We start from the raw sequence: 16,095 nt of genomic DNA on the forward strand, positions 1-16,095 counted from the left end.
GTCTGTCAGCCCCCTGCCCTGGCTAGGGAAAGCATAGGAAACCCAGGACATGGTGAGGCACATGGGAGTGGGGTTCACAGGGCCTGAGAGCGTATGTGCATGCAGCTGAAGCAGCATCTGCTGCCCACCGCTGGCAGGACCTAGCCAGCACACAGTCACAAGAGGGGCAGACCAGGACTAGGGATGTACTAGAGCCGCCCCGCCCCCCTCAGAACAACATGGGGGAAGCTCAGGAAGCATATGACAAAGGGATCCCCACTCCCTTCCAACACCAGGGCACCTAGGAGCTGCACTAGGCTCATGCTGTCCAGCAAACTAAAGCCAAAACACTAACAAGGCGCACACAAAGCTGCAGAGTCAGGGCGAGTTGCAAACAAGCAGCGGGGTCTGCGCCTTGCCTCACCACAGCCAGACTGAATCCCGCAGGCCTGGCTCAGGCATTTCTATCACTTAGCCACCCCACTCTTCCCCATTAGCCATTGCTTCACGCTCAGAATCTGCTCTGCAGGCCCTTCCCAACAGTCTGAGCAAGGCACAAAAGCAAGCCTGGCATCGGACTGTGGGAGACAGAGCCCTGTGCATACGCCGGGCCAGGAGTCAGGCTGGGCCAGGGAAGAAGTGAGCTGGACATTTCCCCTACAGGCTGTCACAATGAAGCTATCGGCAGCAGCAGGCGTCACTGTTAACACTCCCCTGGCTAACGGGGCGCAGCTCTCTGGTGTCAGCGGGGATCCCTAGACAAGTCCCGCCCACCGACAGGCTTGGCTGCCTACCTGCCTCTCTCACGGGCTGGGCCAGCCAACCAGGGACCCAGCTCCACCCTCACTCAGCACTTGGCCAGCTGGGCCCCACAGAGTGTTCCAGTAGCTTCAGGCAGCAAGGGGTGCATCCTGCTGAAGGGGACCTCCCACCCAGGACCCCACGCAGCCACTCTCGGGAGCTGGCCTGCTGGGAAGCGGGTGCCTTTGGCTCCGAGCTGCCCAGAGGCAGTGGCCTTACAAGGCCCATGCAGATGCACGGCAAAGCAGGAATGAAGCACTGCGAGTGGCACCTGGAAGGGGAAGACTGAGTTCCCCAGGTGTTGGAGACTTCCCTGCTCCCCCACCAAAAAATGAAATTATATCCTTAATGGCGCTGGGAACAGGGGCAAAGGACCCACTCCCCCCCAACTCCCCCCAGCCAACACACCAGTCCTCAGCCCAAGACATTCTACAAGCCACAGCTCCACCTGCTTCTATCTTCGTCAAGCCCCTTGCTGGGAGCAGCTGCCCGTTCAGTGCTGTTACTCTAGAGCAATCTGTTTTCCCTCTGCTATTTGAATCCTTTCGGTTTCCTCTCTCACCCTTCCAGGTTCCTCCAGCCCCTTTATCAGGAAACCAGCCGATTCACCAGTATTAATGTCTCTGAAAAAATGCCCCCTCCCCCTACTGCCTTCCCCAGCAAGGACAAGAAAGGGGCAGAGGAGACAAGGAGTAAACAATGACTGCTACCAAATATGGAATTAACAGCCAGCGATGAAGCCACAGTCCAAGCATTTAAACATCCTGCTGGGCAGATTTAAAGGGCCAAGGAAACAGCCTACTGGATAGGGAGCCAGGCCCCAGGGAGCTCACTGAGCAGCAGAGCTAGGCGCCAGGGCAGGGGACAGAGAGGAGACAGCAGAGTGGAACTGAAAAGTCATGAGATTAATTACGGAAGGAACAGAGTCAAAAATTCCCTCTCACTAAGTTTCCCACCCAGACACCCCATGGCTGGGGGGTTCCTGGGCTCTCCATGGGACATACTGCTCCCCACACCCAGGTAGTGACAGCCTTGTTCTTTAGAAGGATGCCCCCCAACTGTCCATCAGTCTCTGAAAAGGGCCAACGGAGCAGCCAGCAGGGTGCACAGGCTGTGGGGGCAGGACAGATCACTGCACTTCCCCTTTTCTGGGTTACATCTGCATTCTGTCCAGGGTGACGCCAGCTCTGGCCAGAGCACCCACTTCAGACCACAAGCGTGACAGACACACCCCAGCTGATGGGGGAGAACTGGAGTTATGTGCCCTGCCCCAGTGCCCTCTCCTCTGGGCACAATCAGCCTTTTGTCTTAGGCTGTCAGAGCTCCAGCCAGCCCTGCTGCCAGGCCAGTCCTGCGAGCAGGAATTCTCAGGAGTCCCCCCCTTGCACGCCACCGGGGAGCAGACATGGCTGCAGCAAAGGCCAGCATGGCTCCTGCTGTGGAAGTGAATTCCAGCCCCTCACTCTGCAGGGTAAGTTCCAACACCAGCACTGAGAGCAAGACCCTGCCTCCTGGGCTCAGAAGGGAAGGAATCCAGCAAGTCTGGATCTCCACAGCCAGCAATCCTGTCCCGTGGCTCAGCAAAGGGGACGGAAGTTCCAATGTCCCCTCCTTCCCCCAGCTCTCTGCTGCCAGCTCCAAAGCAGAGGGGTGGGGGAAGAAGACTGGCACTCAGGCAGCAGAGCCAGGGCACTGGAGGAGAGCCCAGAAATCGGGGTCCTACACCGGGCTCTGCTACCGATCCCGGTGTGACCTTGGGCCAGTCACGTAAGCCAGCCACGGGGCTAGTACCTCACATGCAGGAGAAGACGACTCTGTTGGTGCTAGCGAGATATCCACAAACAACGGTGAGGGGACTGCAGAGTACCCAGATAATTTACAGCATTTAGCTCATATTCCAAAATGACCTGCTTCTGGCACCCCCCCCCCCACCCCCGCAGTCACCTTCCCTCAGGCCCCCAGCCCTCCAAAGGCCCAGACAGAAACCCTGCCAGGCTGGGAAGGGGGCACTGACAGTGCAAGCTATAAATAACCCCCAAGGCGCCAGTGCACCATGCACGGGACGGGAGCTGCACCTTCTGCGGAGCTGGGCAGCTAGAATTTAGTTGGGGTTGGTCCTGCTTTGAGCAGGGGATGGGACTAGACCTCCTGAGGTCCCTTCCAACCCTGAGAGTCTATGATTCTATGAATTGGCTCCAACCAGCAGTGTGTGTCAGGCCCCAAGAAGAGAGAACACCAAGAGCAGCCTGGGCCCCCAGGGATGTCCCATTAGAGCAGCCCTACAGGCAAGACAAGACTCTGCCCACCCGAGCCCCACCTCCCAGGTTCTCCTTGCTCTTTTCATCAGGCCAGCTCCCCTTATTGGGGAATGGGGGATCAAAGCCACACCAGTCACCTGGCTAGGTAGTTATAACAGCTGCCACCCCCACCTGGACCAATCACAACATGGACCTTTCTGCATCCTGCTTCCCCAAGATGGCATTTCTGAGCCAGAGATGGGAATCCAGTCAGCCTCACCTCAGTCCCTGGAAAAATCATGGAGCAGGTCCTCAAAGAATCAATCCTGAAGCACTTAGAGGAGAGGAAAGTGATCAGGAACAGTCAGCATGGATTCACCAAGGGAAGGTCATGCCTGACTAATCTAATCGCCTTTTATGATGAGATTACTGGTTCTGTGGATGAAGGGAAAGCAGTGGATGTATTGTTTCTTGACTTTAGCAAAGCTTTTGACACGGTCTCCCACAGCATTCTTGTCAGCAAGTTAAGGAAGTATGGGCTGGATGAATGCACTATAAGGTGGGTAGAAAGCTGGCTAGATTGTCGGGCTCAACGGGTAGTGATCAATGGCTCCATGTCTAGTTGGCAGCCAGTGTCAAGTGGAGTGCCCCAAGGGTCGGTCCTGGGGCCGGTTTTGTTCAATATCTTCATAAATGATCTGGAGGATGGTGTGGATTGCACTCTCAGCAAATTTGCGGATGATACTAAACTGGGAGGAGTGGTAGATACGCTGGAGGGGAGGGATAGGATACAGAAGGACCTAGACAAATTGGAGGATTGGGCCAAAAGAAATCTGATGAGGTTCAATAAGGATAAGTGCAGGGTCCTGCACTTAGGATGGAAGAATCCAATGCACCGCTACAGACTAGGGACCGAATGGCTAGGCAGCAGTTCTGCGGAAAAGGACCTAGGGGTGACAGTAGACCAGAAGCTGGATATGAGTCAGCAGTGTGCCCTTGTTGCCAAGAAGGCCAATGGCATTTTGGGATGTATAAGTAGGGGCATAGCCAGCAGATCGAGGGACGTGATCGTTCCCCTCTATTCGACACTGGTGAGGCCTCATCTGGAGTACTGTGTCCAGTTTTGGGCCCCACACTACAAGAAGGATGTGGATAAATTGGAAAGAGTCCAGCGAAGGGCAACAAAAATGATTAGGGGTCTAGAGCACATGACTTATGAGGAGAGGCTGAGGGAGCTGGGATTGTTTAGTCTGCAGAAGAGAAGAATGAGGGGGGATTTGATAGCTGCTTTCAACTACCTGAAAGGGGGTTCCAAAGAAGATGGCTCTAGACTGTTCTCAATGGTAGCAGATGACAGAACGAGGAGTAATGGTCTCAAGTTGCAATGGGGGAGGTTTAGATTGGGTATTAGGAAAAACTTTTTCACTAAGAGGGTGGTGAAACACTGGAATGCGTTACCTAGGGAGGTGGTAGAATCTCCTTCCTTAGAGGTTTTTAAGGTCAGGCTTGACAAAGCCCTGGCTGGGATGATTTAACTGGGACTTGGTCCTGCTTTGAGCAGGGGGTTGGACTAGATGACCTTCTGGGGTCCCTTCCAACCCTGATATTCTATGATTCTATTCTATGATTCTATGAATCCAGGCTCTCCCTGCCCACGGCCCATGTGCGAGGGAGCAGCCTCACCAGGATCAGAGCACCTAGGTGGTCTCCAACCCCAGGGTGAGACTCTTCCCTTCTCACCACCACCTGAGCTGCATCCATCCACGCGACGGGACCTGCCACGCAGGACCGGACCTATGGCCAGCCTAGCACCAAGAGGGGTGGGGGGCTTCTGAGGAAGGCAGCCCCTCTGACATGCAGCTGTGTGCTACCAAAGAGGGATGCTACCTCCTCCTGACCCTGGGTTAGAGGCCAGCCTGCACGCCCAAGCCAGACGGACGTCAGAACTGCTGTCACGCTGTATCCTGCTGAGTGCCCATACATGCTGCTATTGTTCTTTATGAAAATTAACCCTTCCCATCCCAGACACAGAACTGCTGGCCACTGCCATCCCCTGGAATTTCACATGTATAACTCTGAACTCATGGCTAGCAAGATACCTGACTACCCTGGGAAGGCCCCTGATGTGCCCTCTCCCCATCTTCAGCAGGCTTGGGGCTGAGCCTCTCTTTAGCAGCCGCTAGGGCTTCCCCAGTAACAGGTTGAATTTCTTCAGGTTTGAGCAATCAGCCTCCCTCCTCCCCACTCTTCTGGTTCTTGCTGCGTTTCCAGGAAGGAATGGGCACCAGCACTAACATGGGATCTCTCATGGGCCCACAAGGGCTGACTGTATGGGCTTGTGTGTCAATACATGTAGCCAAGATGGGACTAACTAGAGAGTTCTGGACCCCCAGCATGCCAGAAGTAGGGGCATGCTGCTCTCCTTGACAGTCCTGCAGAGGAAGGATAATAGCTTCCCCCAAGACTTTAAAGGAGGGAAAGCAGCTGTCAAACATGCTCAGTTCAGTCCCCTCTGTGAAGCCCTCAGTCTCACAGCAACATAGGAGCGAGCAGGGACTTGTTATTGCAGGTCCTTTGTTTTGATTTCACAGCAGGGTAGATGTGAACTTCAGAGAGTCACGTGGAGGTGACACTGTGGTTAACAGACATGGGAGTCCCTTCATTCCCAGCCCATTTTGGTGGCTGAATCCCCTCCAAAACTAGGATCTCCATCCCCGAAGTGCAATTTTCAAAGTGCATGTGAAACCCAGTTTCCACCTGAATATCTGGATCATTTATCCAAGGGGTTGAGTGGCTATTTGGAAAATGCACCAGGAGGAACAGGAATCCTTGAGTCCTGGCACAAGGGACAAAGGTGCTTCTCCTGCTGGGGCTAGGAACCTCTATAGATGCTTGGTGCCATGACAAGCTATAGCGATGCGAGTTGTTGGAAGCTCATCCTTCCCTCATCTCCATCACATCCAGGATCACTGTGCAAACCAGCTGAACACAGAGCCTGCCCGGAAGATGCAAACAATGACGCACAGAATCTCATCAGGTGGAAATTAAACTAATTGCGCACATCCTCTCTGAAGATGTGATCACTAAATTCAATTCAAATAGTGCACACTCTGGTGTGGCATGCTCCATCACAAACTCTCATGATGCTGACTCGTACTAACCAGTCAGCATAGTCCCAATTAAGTCCTGAACTATGGATTGCCTACACTGCAGTGAGAGGTGTGACTGCAGCACGTGTCACCCAAACTAGCTTGAAGCTAGCGACCGTGAATACCAGCAGCAGTGAAGTTCCAGCAGCAGAGAGTTCAGTGCAGGCTGTGCAAGCCCGCCCATGACCCTGGGTACTTGCTGGGGTGGCTAGCCACCCCGAAGTCCATGCTGCCAGTTCTGCTGGTACTGGTACTTGTGATACCGAGATCCCAGCTAGCTCAGGTATCCTACATGTGCTACAAACGCACCTCTGATTGCAGCGTGGGCATTTCCTAAGTGACAACGCTGAACACGCCTTGCCCTGGATGGCAGTCAGCTCACTCGATTTCACAGGTATGCTGTGACGCAGACAGCCCCTCTCCCACTTCTGCACTAGCCCTGGTGCTAGGAATAGTGTAGACCAGCCACGAGTGTTTATCACCCCACTGCCTGATGCTGCGTGGAGTGGTAAAAATGCCTGTCCCCACTTAGCACTTGCACTCCCACCAGTCGAGCTGTAACCCTGCTGGCTTTCCCATAACTGCCAGTGCAGGCAATGGCTAAGGATGCCTGAAATAGCACAGGGGGCCCCTGCAGGCCCAGCTTTACACAGTGCCCTGAGGGAGCTGGGGAGGCAGAGTGTGCCTCCTTGTGACAGCAGGTCTGTTCCTAAGGGAAGTGCAGCTCTGGAGACTTTGAGCAGGGTGACAGCAGCTGGCTGAACTGACCAAGTCCGCGTACAACAGAGAAGAGCAAATGTTTGCAAGTTTGCCTCTGCTATTCCAGCCAGCATCTTCCTGTGCAGGAGCCAGTTAGTGACAGATTGACACGTCTGCCCTGGTCCTCCCATGTGGAAATAACATCCACCGCTCTGGCAGCATCAGACCCTTCCTTTGAGATGCACATCACCCAGCCCCAGGGCCCAGAGTCTATCATTCAGAGTAACTGTAATAAGCTAGGTTTCAGAGTAGCAGCCGTGTTAGTCTGTATTCACAAAAAGAAAAAGGAGTACTTGTGGCACCTTAGAGACTAACAAATAAATTTAATAACTAAATTAATTTGTTAGTCTAAGGTGCCACAAGTACTCCTTTTCTTTTTGTAATAAGCTAGAGACCCTGTCAAATCCTGCGCAGCAGGTCAAGGCTATAAGGGTACATCTGGGAGGCATAATTGGCTCCTCAGCTTGGGGCATCAACCACCTTTCTTTCAGGGAGATTCCCACGGTTACGTTTTAATGTCTCAATTCATCACCAAACCCTCCCACCCCACCTCCATCAAAACAGCAGCGTGTAGAGGAGATGCTGTGTTGCTGTCCCTCAGGGGCTCTGTACAACAGGGACCCTGCAGTCTCTCCAGGGCAGTCTGGGTCCCTCCCTGCTGCTCTTTTTGCAGAGATAATTTCCATACCTCATCACTGAGAGCAGCTCCAGGGGCCCTGGGACATCCCCAGGGAGTCACCAGCTGATGCAGTCAAGCAAGCTGCCTTCAGCAAAGAAACTCTGTATCTCTCAGAAGCCTACTGCTGCCAAAAGAGGGTGTGAAGTCCCCATGGCAGGAGAAATCAGTGCCCGAGAAGAGACACTTGCCAGCAGGGATGGATTCAGGAGGACAAACTCACTCCAACACTAAAGCCCCACTGGAAGTGAGTGCCCCATTAAAGCTCCCACCCTGCAATCCCTGGCAGGAAGTGATTACAGTGCTCAGAAAGAGCCAGAAAGATACAAGTTCGTTAGCTCAGTGACCCAATTTATCCATGCCAGCAGCAGGTCAGGCACACCACAGGCAGGGTGAAACACGGCTGCAAACCAAACACTGCAGGCCATCCAGCCTGTCACCAGGAGATTCCTGCTGGCGAGAGATTTCCTGGGAGGTGCGGAGTAAACCCCAGTGGTTTTACAGCTCAGCATCTGGAATGTGCCCAGGAAGCCTTATCCAGTGCAGAGCTTTTAACTCAGGGGGAGGGAGCGAGGAACCTGGAGGAAGAGTCACAGGGCACGAGAATTACTAAAGATGGAAAGTGCCTAGCTCACACAGCTGCCTGGCCCTGCTGCCCAATTAGATCAGTCATGCACATCCATTAATCACATATCTAGCCAGAAACAGTTACATCGCTCAAGTGCTCAGAACCACGACCAGCTGGGGCTAAGTCCAGGGATGGAGAGGCAGAGGTACCCCATAGAGCCAGCACATAACCCGCTACCACTTTCATAACCATGTTCCCACACCCCCTCCCAGGAAAAGAAAAAAAAAACACTGCTCCCTCCCTAAGTACTCCAGGGTCATTCAGAAAGGACACCCCCCTCACAAGAAAAGGTGCAGAATCAGAGGGCAAAGCAACCCAGGTACTGTTTCTGAGACTGGCCTAGCTGAACCGGGCAACGCCCCTCCCCACAGCATGCATCCACCCACACATGCTGGAGACCATCAGCTATCCACACACACACACACATTAAAACTGACCTTAAGAACCACACACCCAGGCCTCACCCCAGAGAGCTGCAGCAGGGGAACCAAGACGGATGGAAACATTGGGTTGCCCTTCTAACAGATTAAAGCTGGGTCAGGACCCAGAGATACACATGGCATCCAGGATCCAGTTCTCAGCTCAACACCACAGAGAAACAGGGGACAGAGACATCTCACAAACGTGCGATGGGCATTACTGTTAACAGACATTCCTTAAGGCACAGTGCCCTGCCACAACCTGCCCACACACTTTCCTACCACCAGCAGCTCTGGGAAAAGTTCTGTACTTTGTATGCCAAAGTTAGTAAGAGTTTCCCCAGAACCCCCCTTCCATTCCCCACACACACCCCCCAAAGAAGCCCCCCCATAAGCATCCACACTGTGCATGCCAACGCAACCTGCAGGACTCCCTCTGAGGACAGCTATCACCTCCCAGGCCATTTCAGCTGCCCTATCCCCTCCCCTTCTGGCACTGGGCAGCAGACAAACCTGTTCCACAAAACCCTGCCCTACAGGCACGGAATCAGCAGCATGAGGGAGACAGAAGCTCCAGGCAACACTTCCAGTGGAGGATACAAGCCTGTGCAGAAGCCAGTACAGGGAGAAGAGGGTAACTTCTGGGAGCACAGTCCAGGGGACAGCAGAAGAGGGATGGAGGGAGGGGTGTCAGAGCTCTAGCGGGAGCTGCAGACAGATGAACGAGGCAGCCTGTGTTGCATTTCCTGGCAGGAGGCAGCAAACCCCACCCCACCTCAGCACACACAACCAGAGTTCAGCTCCTCATAGCCCCATCTCCTCCAGCCTGAGTAACAGTGAGCAGCGCCTGACTCAGCTCAGCCGAGACAGCAGCAGAGCAGGAAGCAGACAGGGAGGGGGAATAAACCCCAATCCTCATCCTACAGCTCAGGAGAGAAGCCTTAGCCTTTCCCTGGACAGCAAGATTCAGCAGTCTGGTGGGCCCTACAGGAGCATGGCCCCTGTGAAAACCTGATACAGACGGGCCTGACATTGCCACTACTGCAGCCAGAGAGAGGGGGACAAGGACAGGCTGCACAACCGAGGGAAGCCAGCAACAAAGCCAATGCATAGGATTTTAGCAGACCCACAGAGAGACCAATAAGGAGAGGTGTAAGAGCACAACCCCTTGCCCCAGGTGCAGTGAATCCTAGCACATGTTTCAACTGGACCCTATCTGGAAGCATCTTTCAGATTCATCTCTGACTAGAAGGGGACTCATCAACTCAAAGCTCCCCTCCTCCTCACCACAACTCCTGGCAGAAAGGAGCTGTACCACCCCCTCAGCCAGCTGGCTGCTCCAAGGGGTCATCCCCATTACTCTGCTATTCCCCCAGCCTTTCTGGGGCCCCCTCACTGCAGGTAGCTCTGGCTGTGCCACTCAAGCTTCCCTGACCAGCAGCGTGACAGTGGCATCAGACTTACCCCCCAGCTGACGCCTGTCCATGGGAACCCAAAGAGCAGCCCTGAAACTGCCCCAGGCTTTGTTAATCTCACTCTTGCGGTTGCTTGGGGAACTACCAGAGGCAGCAGAGGCCCAAGAGCTCCCTGTCTGCAGTCTCAGGCACTCAAGTGCATTCAGAGAAGAGCTAGAATTTGTGGGTCTGTGTGGGGGGTGTTTAAATGAAAGCTCAGATTCTGCAGAAACTGAAGAGGCCTGAGATCTCGACCTTTGCGAGTTTCCTGCTAACCACTACTTCCTGCAGCAAGGCCTGTTAATGCAAATGTTACTGTAATTAACAGATGGCAAGAGAACTGGACTCAGTCTGAGCAACGGAGCCGAGTCAGACAGAGCCATCACTGAGTTAGGACTGGGCTGGAAAGCAGAGAAACTTCACTCTACAGCCACTGTGCAGCTGCCTGCCACCCTGAAGCTGCTGCCTGCTCATCCCGCAGGGAGAAAGGAGCAAGCTACGGCTGAAAAGCTAAAAACAGGAAGCAACAGCTTCAGCTGCAAACGGGTAGTGAGTGCATATACCAGGCAGCAGAGTGCTGCTCCCTGTAGCGCTCAGGGAGGAGGCAGCATAGGAGGCCCTTCGCTCAGTGTTCATGTAACTGTCAGAGACCGCTCCTGGGGAGGTCCAGAAGCAGAAGTGACAGGCAGGGGGGATGGTATCTGCTGAAGGCATTTGTCCCGCTGTGCTTGGTCAGTAAAATGAGCCAATCCCAGCTGCCAGGCTGTTAAATTCGTTAGTGACACAGCCTGGCAGACAGGTAGTCTGGGAGCTGCAACAGCAGGGAAAAGAAGCGTGGGGGTCAGATGCGGGGTACTTTGCCTTCTCCCACAACAGCTCCCATCCTCTCCACCTGCAAGTCGCTGAGTCAGCGGGTCTGTCTCGGCTGCCTGCCGGGCTCGGGGCTTGCACGGCCACTGATCGATCATTACCCTGCAACGCGTGTCCCCTGCGCTTTGCAACCCTCACGTTGGGCACACACACCGCCCGTGCCTGGCCTCCCCTCCCCCGAGCCTGGCCTCCCCCTTCCATGCCTGGCCTCCCTCCCACCCCCAACCCCCCCGAGCCTGGCCTCCCCCCCCCATGCTTGGCCTCCCCTCCCCCTCCCAGCCTGGCCTCCCCCCCCCCATGCTTGGCCTCCCGAGCCTGGCCTCCCCTCCCATCCATGCCTGGCCTCCCCCCCACCCCAACCCCCCCGAGCCTGGCCTCCCCCTCCCAGCCTGTCCTCCCCCCCACCCCAACCCCCCCGAGCCTGGCCTCCCCCTCCCAGCCTGGCCTCCCCCATCCATGCTTGGCCTCCCGAGCCTGGCCTCCCCCCCCATCCATGCCTGGCCTCCCCCCCCAACCCCCCCGAGCCTGGCCTCCCCCACCCGAGCCTGGCCTCCCCCTTCCATGCCTGGCCTCCCTCCCACCCCCAACCCCCCGAGCCTGGCCTCCCCCCCGAGCCCGGCCTCCCTCCCACCCCCAACCCCCCCCGAGCCCGGCCTCCCCCCTGAGCCTGGCCTCCCCCTTCCATGCCTGGCTTCCCCCCCGCAACCCCCCCGAGCCTGGCCTCCCCTTCCATGCTTGGCCTCCCTCCCCCGCCTGGCCACCCCCCCCGCGCATACACCGCCCCCCCGCAGGCTCCCGCGCACCAGACCCCGCCCCCGGCCGCTCTCCCGCCGCCCCGAGCACCGACCCGCCCGGGCCTACCTGGGGCGCCAGGCGGGTCCCGCTGCGGCGCTGCTCCGGACGCGACTCGCTGGGAGGGAAAGACAGAGCGACGCCCCCCGCCCTCAGGGAGACGCTCTGTGCTGACCCTCTGTGGTACCGCCGCGCCTGCGCACTCGCACCGCCACGTCCCACCCCCAGCGCGTAGCCAGCCTGGCGCCATCTTGGTTGTGGGCAAGGCCCGGCCCCGCCCCGCGGGAGCAGGGCCCGGCGGCGCCAAAACCGCCCACAGGGAGGCGACGGGGTCCGAGCGCCAGGCCCGCGAGGCAGCACGGGGTCTCCGCCGGGGCTGCGCAGGGCCCTGCAGGCAGCAGCCGCTCCCATTGGTTTTCTCCCAAGAGCCCGCAAGAGACCCCGCCCCACTGACCCCGCCCTTCCCCGCCCAGCTCAGCTCGCCCCGCCCCCTGACCCCGCCCTTCCCCGCCCAGCTCAGCTCGCCCCGCCCCTGACTCCGCCCTTCCCCGCCCCGCCCAGCTCGCCCCGCCCTTCCCCACCCCGCCCCGCCCAGCTCGCCCCGCCCTGCCCCACCCCGCCCAGCTCGCCCCGCCCCACTGACCCTGCCCTGCCCCGCCCAGCTCGCCCCGCCCCACTGACCCCGCCCTGCCCCGCCCAGCTCAGTTCATCCTGCCCCGCCCCACTGACCCCGCCCTTCCCCGCCCCGCCCAGCTCGCCCCGCCCCACTGACCCTGCCCCACCCAGCTCAGCTTATCCTGCCCCACCCCGCCCCCTGACCCCGCCCCACTGACCCGCCCTTCTCCACCCAGCTCAGCTCGCCCCTCCCCACTGACCCTGCCCCGCCCAGCTCAGCTCATCCTGCCCCGCCCCGCCCCCTGACCCCGCCCCACTGACCCTGCCCTTCCCAGCCCCGCCCAGCTCACCCCGCCCCCTGACCCTGCCCCGCCCAGCTCATCCTGCCCCGCCCCCTGACTCCGCCCTTCCTTGCCCCCCCAGCTCATCCTGCCCCGCCCCTGACCCCGCCCTTCCCTGCCCCGCCCAGCTCGCCCCACCCCACTGACCCTGCCCCGCCCAGCTCAGCTCATACCGCCCTGCCCCACTGACCCTGCCCTGCCCCACCCTGCCCCCTGACCCCGCCCCACTGACCCCGCCCTTCCCCCCCAGCTCATCCTGCCCCGCCCCCTGACTCCGCCCTTCCGTGCCCCGCCCAGCTCATCCTGCCCCACCCCGCCCCTGACCCTGCCCTGCCCTGCCCCGCCCAGCTCAGCTCATTCCACCCTGCCCCCTGACCCCGCCCTTCCCCGCCCCGCCCAGCTCATCCTTCCCCGCCCCGCCCCACTGACCCCACCCTTCCCCGCCCCGCCCAGCTCATCCCGCCCCGCAGCACTGACCCCGCCTTTCCCCGCCCCGCCCAGCTCAGCTCATCCCGCCCCGCCCCCTGACCCCACCCTTCCCCGCCCTGCCCAACTCATCCTGCCCCACTGACCCTGCCCTGCCCCGCCCAGCTCATCCCATCCCACCCCCTGACCCCGCCCTTCCCAGCTCAGCTCATCCTGCCCCGCGCCACTGACCCCGCCCTTCCCCGCCCCGCCCAGCTCAGCTCATCCCACCCGCCTCACTGACCCCGCCCTTCCCAGCCCCACCCAGCTCGCCCGCCCCGCCCCCTGACCCCGCCCTTCCCCGCCTCGCCCAGCTCATCCCGCCCCGCGCCACTGACCTCGCCCTTCCCCGCCCCGCCCAGCTCATCCTGCCCCACCCCCTGACCCCGCCCTTCCCCGCCCAGCTTGCCCCATCCCGCCTCACTGACCCCGCCCTTCCCCACCCAGCTCATCCTGCCCCACCCCACCCTGCTCTGCCCCGCCCAGCTGCCCACCCTGCTCTGTCCCGCCCTGCCGCACCCCACCCCACCCTTACCCACCCAGCTCATCCTGCCCCGCCCCGCCCCATCCCTCCCTTCCCCATCCTGCTCATCCTGCCCCACCCCACCCAGATCATCCTGCCACACCCCCATGCCCCATCCTGCCCCACCCCATCCCCACCCAGCTCCTCCTGCCCCGCCCCACCCCGTCCTGCCCCACCCAGGTCATCCTGCCCCACCCCACCCACCCCCACCATCCCTGCCCCTGCTCTGCCTCATCCCACCCAGCCATGCTGTGCCCCGCCCCACCCAGCTCATCCTGCCCCACCCAGTACAGCCACACCCGGCCCATCCTGCCCTCCCCTCGCAGCACGGTGAGCCCCCGCCGTACCTCATCCTGCCAGCACAGCCAGTCCCGCATGGCTACTCCCATCCCATCCTGCCCAGCATGACCAGCTACTGCCCCACTTCATCCTGCCCCTCCCACTCAGCACAGCCAGCCCCTGCCCTGCTTTAGACTCATAGACTTTAGGGTCAGAAGGGACCATCATGATCTAGTCTGACCTTCTGCACATCGCAGGCCACAGAACCTCACCCACCGACTCCTGAAATAGACCCCGAACCTCTGGCTGAGTTACTGACACTCTCAAATCATGGTTTAAAGACTTCAAGTTACTGAGAATTCACCATTTACTCTAGTTCAAACCAGCAAGTGACTCATGCCCCACGCTGCAGAGGAAGGTGAAAAACCCCCAGGGTCTCTGCCATTCTGACCTTGGGGAAAATTCCTTCCTGACCACAAATATGATGATCAGTTAGACCCTGAGCCTATGGGCAAGACCCACCAGATACCTGGGAAAGAATTCTCTGTAGTAACTGAGAGTCCTCTCTATCTAGTGCTTTGTCCTGTCCTGCCCCATCTTGCCCAGCACAGCCAGCCCCTGCCATGCTTCATCCTGCCCCGTCCAAGGCAGCCTCTACCCTGCCCCACACAGCATGGCCAGCCCCTGCCCCGTCTTGTCCTGCTCCGTACAGTAAGGCCAGCCCCTGGTTTCTGGTAGGAGAAGCAGAAAAAAATACACTATATACATGAGCAGAGGCTATTAGAGACAGGAAGTAGAGGGAAATATGATCTACAGCTGTGCCTGAGAGCGAGTCTCAAGGGAAAAAACTGAAAGGAAATATGATTGGTGAAAAAGGGAAGTGATCAAAAAGCTGTGTTAGGGGAAAGCAGATCCTGAGAACAGTAAGCAAGAAGCCCACCCAAGTACATGAAGAGAGAGAATGACTGTTTGAACAACTATTGACAGAACACAGTTCCAAGATGACTCATGGACAAACCCAGCAGGGTGAACGGCAGTGACCGATCCCCCTTGTCCCCATGAGACCAGCAGGAGGAAAGGTAGTGCCCGATCCCCCTTGTCCCCATGAGACCAGCAGGGTGAACAGCAGTGCCCAATCCCCCTTGTCCCTGTGAGACTGTGACGAAGTGGGACTGTTCTTAATGTTTCCTTTGAATATTGTGGGGGTGCCTCAGTTTCCCCTAGGCAGTTCTTAAGTATCTAGGTGGTGGGGTAAGGGTGTATGATCGTTGCCTGAGCGGACTCGCTGTGGGAAGCGCACGGAGGGGCAGAGGAGGCTGAATGCTCCGAGGTCAGACCCAGGAAGGGGGAAGCCGGGTGAGCTGTGTGTCCTGCAGACAGGCTGCTCCCAGAGAGGAGACTTCCCCAGAGTCCTGCCTGGCTTCATGGGAAGCAGCTCCAGAGCATCGCCCGGGGACCCTGTGACAGACACCAGCAGGGTGAACAGCAATGCCCGATCCCCCTTGTCCCCGTGCTATGAGCTAGGGAGTCTGAGAGTGCCCCGTCTCCCTCCTCTTTCCTTCATTGTTCTGCATCTCTCTCTTGTGTCCCTTCCTCATGCCAGAGATTCACCTCTGTCATTCACAGCCCTCAGCCCCGCCCCCTCCCGCGCCCCCGTCACTCACAGCCCTCGGCCCCGCCCCCTCCCGTACCCCTGTCACTCACAGCCCTCGGCCCCACCCCCTCCCGCACCCCGTCACTCACAGCCCTCGGCCCCGCCCCCCATCCCCGTCACTCACAGCCCTCAGCCCCGCCCCCTCCCGCGCCCCCGTCACTCACAGCCCTCGGCCCCGCCCCCTCCCGCACCCCTGTCACTCACAGCCCTCGGCCCCACCCCCAACCGCACCCATCACTCACAGCCCTCGGCCCCGCCCCCTCCCACGCCCCGTCACTCACAGCCCTCGGCCCCGCCCCCTCCCGCGCCCCGTCACTCACAGCTCTCGGCCCCGCCCCCTCCCGTACCCCGTCACTCACAGCCCTCGGCCCCGCCCCCCATCCCCGTCACTCACAGCCCTCGGCCCCGCCCCTTCCCGCACCCCCGTCACTCACAGCCCTCGGCCCCGCCCCCT

The 16,095-nt window shown here is 58.9% G+C and overlaps 1 protein-coding gene across 6 annotated transcripts in view; it reads right to left on the reverse strand.

Moving 5' to 3' along the window:
- The window catches only part of TLN1 (talin 1), a 135,518-nt gene extending 123,354 nt beyond the window's left edge, over positions 1–12,164 (reverse strand). For 4 of the 6 annotated variants that reach the window (XM_043546344.1, XM_043546343.1, XM_037901771.2 and 1 more), the window contains exon 1: positions 11,834–12,164. The gene's annotated coding sequence lies outside the window, so the exon portion shown is untranslated. Of the gene's footprint in view, positions 1–9,161; positions 9,368–10,112; positions 10,263–11,833 lie in introns of those variants that run through there. The other 2 variants (XM_043546346.1, XM_043546341.1) reach the window with 2 other exon arrangements.
- Positions 12,165–16,095: the final 3,931 nt, after the last annotated feature.

Source organism: Chelonia mydas, chromosome 5 (assembly GCF_015237465.2).
Source record: "Chelonia mydas isolate rCheMyd1 chromosome 5, rCheMyd1.pri.v2, whole genome shotgun sequence".
NCBI classification, from domain to species: domain Eukaryota; kingdom Metazoa; phylum Chordata; order Testudines; family Cheloniidae; genus Chelonia; species Chelonia mydas.